This window comes from Schistocerca cancellata, chromosome 2, assembly GCF_023864275.1.
Source record: "Schistocerca cancellata isolate TAMUIC-IGC-003103 chromosome 2, iqSchCanc2.1, whole genome shotgun sequence".
NCBI lineage: Eukaryota > Metazoa > Arthropoda > Insecta > Orthoptera > Acrididae > Schistocerca > Schistocerca cancellata.
Genome location: NC_064627.1, coordinates 423,217,854 through 423,223,853, shown reverse-complemented (window position 1 = coordinate 423,223,853; position 6,000 = coordinate 423,217,854). Strand labels below are relative to the sequence as shown.

Genomic DNA, 6,000 nt, shown 5'->3' with positions numbered 1-6,000 from the left:
TGAGGCTTCTGACAGTAACATCATAAATTTTACTTAGTAGCTGAGAGTGAGAAAAGATAAAACAGGTAAAAGGAAGACTCAAATACGCAAGGAGGAGAGAAGAGGTTCTATTCTGCTCAAAAGCGACAGTAGAGACACTTTCATAGTGGCGGAACTGAGGTCAGCAGCAGTTTTAGACAACTCCGCAGACTGACAGAGGTCGGGAAGACGTGTGGCATTTCGAAGGGTACAGACAGTTGCAGCTGCTGCAACGCTTCGTTCTCCTAGCGTGTCTGTGTAGCGTCGCAACGTTCACCTACGCAGCTAAGTGCTTTCGGCGGGATTCCCTTCCTGCCGCGTTTCCCAGTACGGCAGCCGTATCAGAAACGGAGACGCTTCTTGGGCGTCACAGTGACCGAGGTCACATCCGTTCCACAAAGCTCGTCCTTATCTTACGGCTCGGTAACACGGAATACGCGGCGTCGGTGTCGGTGTCGGCGCCGGCTCCGGCGAGTCGGTAGCGAGGGGAGCTGCAGCGGAACTAGGGTGGGGGTGGGGCGCTAGCCGGTCCAGCGCAGCGCGCGCCGGCGCGCCACCAGCTGCCACAGCAGCAGCGCCGCCGACGGCAGCCGCGGCAGGCTGTGTCAGACGCTGTCCACGCTGCTGGCGAAGCGCTCGCCCAGCTCGTCGCACACGTGCGGCTGGTGCTGGTGCTGGTGTTGGTGCACCGAGGAACGCGTGCTGGCCGCGCCGCTCGACGGTCCGCCGCCTCCGCCGCCGCCGCCGCCGCCGCTGCCGCCCCCGGCGCCGTGGTGGTGCAGGTGTCGCGGGGGCGGCGCGGCCGGCGCGGGGGCGGGTGGGCGCGGCCCTCGCACCGCCGCCCTCGCCATGCCCCCGCGGCCGCGGCGCAGCCTCCGCTGCCGCCTCCGGCGCCGCCGCCTCCGGCACAGCACGCAGCCGCCCAGCAGCAGCAGTGCGAGCCCCGCCGCCGCCGCCCCCGCCAGCGCCACGCCGTCCACGCGGCGCTCCACCGCACCTGTCGGCCGAGAACGCCGCGTCAACGCGAGCGCCGCACCTCCTCATTTCCTTAAGGCTATTCCACAATTACAATTACACAGCTATCACTAGTTTATTTCCGTTGGAGGAACTACACCAGGAACGAACTATCGTTAGGTGTTCCCAGGATACTTTATTTGGATCTATGCACACGCAATTACCCCGTCATGCCTTAATATTTTGTTGTAACCGTGCGAAATTAGACTTCTCTCGAGTTCGTCTCCATATGAGGTATTCCAACAGGAAGCCTATAACGTTCGGTGTGTCCCAGCGTAATCTACTTGGATCTAAATGTGCACAGAATCAACCTGTCGCACCTCAACATTTCCTCAAAAGTTCAGGCAGTTCTCACTAGTTCGCTGGAGGAATTGCACCAAGAAACAAGTGTCCCCAGGGCACTTTCTTTGGACTTAGAAACACACGTTGCCGTACCTTAACATTTCGCTATTAAAAAAAAAGCACTCCGTCTTCAGGCCACGAGTGGCCCACCGGAACCATCTGACCGCCGTGTCATCCTCAGGGCAGGATGCGGATAGGAGAGGTGTGGGGTCAGCTCACCGCTCTCCCAGTCGTTATGATGGTATTCTTGACCGACGCCGCTACTATTCAGTCGAGTAGCTCCTCAATTGGCATCACGAGGCTGAGTGCATCCCGAAAAATGGCAACAGCGCATGGCGGCCGGATGGTCACCCATCCAAGTGCCGGCCACGTCCAACAGCGCTTAACTTCGGCGATCTCACGGGAACCGGTGTATTCACTGCGGCAAGGCCGTTGCCAACATTTCGTTATAACCATTCGAAATTATAAATAGGCTATTCCGATCAATTTGTCTCCATAGGAGGAATTTCATCAAGAAACACTATAATGACCCACAGCACTTTATGTAGGCCTAAACGTGTACAGAGTTACCCTATCGCATCCTAACATTTCCTTAAAAGTGTATCATGTTGGATATATGGTGTCTGTTCTTTCAGACATGTCCAACAGAACGGACACCATTTTGATCAAGGCTCGACTGAATTAAAGACGTTAGCTGTCAGTGGGTACTGATTTCTATCAATGGGTAAGTTGAAAATTTGTGCCAGACTGAGATTCGAATGCAGGTCTCGACTTACTACGCAGGTGCACTGGCCATTACGCCATCCAGACACAGTGGTCAGGGCAACTGCATAGACTACCTTGCACGCCTCCTGTCAGACACAGATTGTCAATTTATACCACACACTACTGATATAGTGGCGCTGGTCATTAGCCCCGTTACTCGCAACATTTCACTGATTCCTGTAATAGTTGAAGCTTGGAGGGCATCTGCAGTGAAAGGATTTTACCTTAATTATATATGCGGTTTCTTTTCTTTCTGACGCGAGTAGGGGCACAGCATCAGTAGTCTGTAGTATAGGCTGAGAACTTGAGTCTGACAGTATGCGTGCCGCGCTTTTCCATGCGGTTACGATGACCACTGTGTCCAGATGGCGTAGTTGTCAGCACAAATGCCCAATAAGCAGGAGACCTGGTTTCGAATCCCAGTCTGGCACAAGCATTCAACTTGCCACATTAATATAAATCAATGCCTACTGGCAACTTATGTCTTAAAATAATCTGTGTTTCGATATCACATTACGTTTAGGCAGTCATCATTAGTTCGTTCCTGCACGAGGAATTTCACCTGGAAGAACAGAAACGTCCGGTGTTTCCCACGGCACTTTATTTCAACCGAAATAAACATTCAATTACCGCATGACACCTTACTGTTTAGTCAAAGCTAGACCCATAGAGATCTGACTAGTTCGTTTCCATAGGAGTAATATCATCGGTAAGGACAGAGATGTTGAGATCCCCCCAGGCACTTTATTTGAACTTAAACGTGCATAGAATTACCCTGCATACCTTAACGTTTCATTAAAATCACACAAAATTATAATTAGACAGTTCCGACGTCTTCTTTTCCGTTGAAAAAGTTTCATAAGGAAGAACTGTAATGTCAGCTGCCCCCCAATGATATTTTATTTGAACCTAAAAACCCACAGAATTACCCTGTAATATTTTCTAATTTCCTTGATACTGTATTGTTAAAATTAGACAGTTATCACTAGTTCGTTTCCAATGGAGGAGTATCATAATTAAAAACGGTAAATTCAACTGTTCCCCAGACTCCTTTATATGGACTTAACCAAGGTAAAAATTACCCTATTACATCTTCATAATTCCTTATTACTTTATCATATTAGGCTTATGTTGTTCTGACGAGCTTGTTTCCATAGGAGCAATTTTACCAAGAAGTACTGTAAGGCGTGTTGTCCCTTGGGCATTTTATTTGGCTCCATGAAATTCTCAATACAGGGCGCTTTCTAATAACAAGAAAATGGCGGGTACTGAGAGTGGTAGGGACAAAAAAGACCTGATAAATATATTTCCAGAACTGCATAATTAAAACGCTGGAGATCATTCTATTCATACCACGGCCTATCCAATGGACGAAACGCTGCCGTGTGGATTATCGTGGGTGTTCGTAGCATATACGCACAAGCTACAAAATTTATTGTTATGTTGCTTGAAAAGAACCAACCTCAATTCGAGTGGCCTTACTAGAAGCAAGAAAAAGTAACTCCAATGTTTGCAGACGTCAGGCGGGTTAGGAGTATACGTCTCTAACAACGCTCAAATCCCACCATGAGACAAGAAGGTCAATGCCCTTAAGGAACAATATTTGCGATTGCCTGCGGAACCATGACTGTACACAGATGTGCACCTCTTCGTCCGAATCAAATCGACTGACACGAATGTCTTTCTTCAGGCCCACGTTTCGCCAAGGTTGTTTCGACTACACTGCAGAAGTTTCGCTGAGAAGCTCTTACAGAATCGCAATCACTCCCCATGCGATTTCCATATTTTTGGAGGCATGAAGAAAGATGTTCGTGGCCATTGATTTGCTTCGGACGAAACGGTGCACGCCTGTATACAATCACTGTTCCATAGACAACGCAAACATTTTTTCCATGACGACACTGACCGTCTTGTCTCACAGTGGGATAAATGTATTAACAGTTATGCTGATTAATTTTGGAACAACAAATAGTTTACTTAATTTTTCCCATTTGTCTCATTTTAATTTGATTACTCCTTGTACATGCCGAACTACAATGAGCTAAGATCATAATTTCGACCAGAAGACGACCAATACAGTGAAGTTAGTAGTTTGTACTAACTTGAATTCATATTAGCTACTACGTCGACATTCTTCGTCCACGATCCATTTCTGAATTAACACGTATTAGGGAACTGCGTCGAAAAAAATTCCGGTAGCATATTTCTTTACTCCTGTTCCCAGGGTGCATGACGGTTGTTAAAGCTGCAACTATCGGAATGCCTATTTGACATGGATGAAGACGAGCGCTATCACAGCTGATAGTGTCAGCTACATTGTAACTTAACATTAACCAATGAAGTGCAGTTGAGTGACTGATTTTATTATAAGTGACGTCAGCGCAGTAACTATGATAACAGTGTGAACTCACAAATGTAAATAACAGATGTGCATTCGACCAGTCATCTGTGAGCAGAGAATGTTAAGCAGTGGACGTGTGGCCGGGGTGCGTCAACGTTGTTCTGTCACAAATCACAATGAAGCAACACCCGTTAATCTAGTATTCAACACACTCTACAGAATGTTTTGAAGAAGAGAAACGTATTTACAAAGTTTGTTTCGCACGCCTTGACTCATTAATAAAAACAAAGACGCAGGCGCCTGCCGCAGCTTGACTTGAAAAAATAATCAGGGGTGACGAGACTTGATCTTATTTTTACGAACCTACCTCAGAACTACAAAGTGCAGAAATTAAAATGAAGGGTCAAAAGATTTGATGGCGTAACCGACATCCAAGACAATGTGCCGCGCGATTTGAATAACATTCCAAAAATAGTTCACTGACAGTTTCACGTGGTTGTCTGAACGTTCTGTGTGTTGCACTAAAATGAGGGGAGACTGCATGGAACATCTGAAGCATTAAAACAACCGCCTTAGCGTTTATCTATTTTTTATCAAGCCAGTTGCGAAACTTTTTAGAATGAGTGAATTTTGATCGATGCCACCCATTAAGTCTGTTTCTCCACTAACAGTGGAACATCAAGGATAATATACTATATGTTAGCGCGTGATGCGAAGTGAAATGTGGTGGACAAACAGTTCAGACAAGAAGAAGACAGAAGCTCCAGAAATGTGGATTTTACAGCGGCATATGTGGAGTATGACCACAATTTATTGACTATGAACAGTTGATTAAAACTGAAGAAATTGCAAAAAGGTAGGAAGTTAAAAAAAAAGGACCCAGATAAGTTGAAAGAAATAAAGGTTCTTTGCGAGTTTCATAGGGAGCATTAAGTAACGATTGACTATAACTAGGGAAAGGAGTACAGCACAACAAGAATGGATAGCTTTGAGTGATGAAAAAATGAAGGCTGCAGAGGATCAAATAGATAAAAAGACAAGGCCTAGTAGAAATACTCGGATTCACAGGAGATATTGAATTTAGTTAATGAAAAGATAAAATATATAAATGTAGCAAATGAAGCAGCTGAAAGGGAATACAAACGTCTAAAAATCCAATCGAGAGTCTGTGGGACCACTCGAACGGGCTATTTGCGCCATGGATCCTCCACCGAGAAGCCTCGTGCAGCTTGGCACAGCACTGGAGCCAGAATGGTTCCACATCCTTGTCGGTACCTTCCAGACCTTCATTGACTCTTCCTGTACATCTCGAAGCAGTCTGCGTTTTTAAAGTTGGTTGTTCAGGCTTTTGGCTGTTCCTCACTTAATGTCACTGGACAGTTTATTCGGTTGCGCAGATAAATGTGAACCAACAACAGGGCCCCTTCCCCTACTCGACTGTTAGACAACCTGTTATTTTGACCGAGGTATACGTTCATACAATTTACAAATGCACCCGATAAAAAGGTCGATTTAAAGCC

General features: G+C 46.5%; 1 protein-coding gene and 1 pseudogene across 1 annotated transcript in view; both read right to left on the bottom strand.

Moving 5' to 3' along the window:
- Window positions 1-992: 992 nt before the first annotated feature.
- The window catches only part of LOC126161882 (cubilin), a 1,256,608-nt gene continuing 1,251,600 nt past the window's right edge, over window positions 993-6,000 (bottom strand). The window contains exon 16 of the mRNA XM_049918020.1: window positions 993-1,015. The gene's annotated coding sequence lies outside the window, so the exon portion shown is untranslated. The remainder of the gene's footprint in view (window positions 1,016-6,000) is intronic.
- LOC126163500 (5S ribosomal RNA) lies at window positions 1,695-1,811 on the bottom strand (annotated as a pseudogene).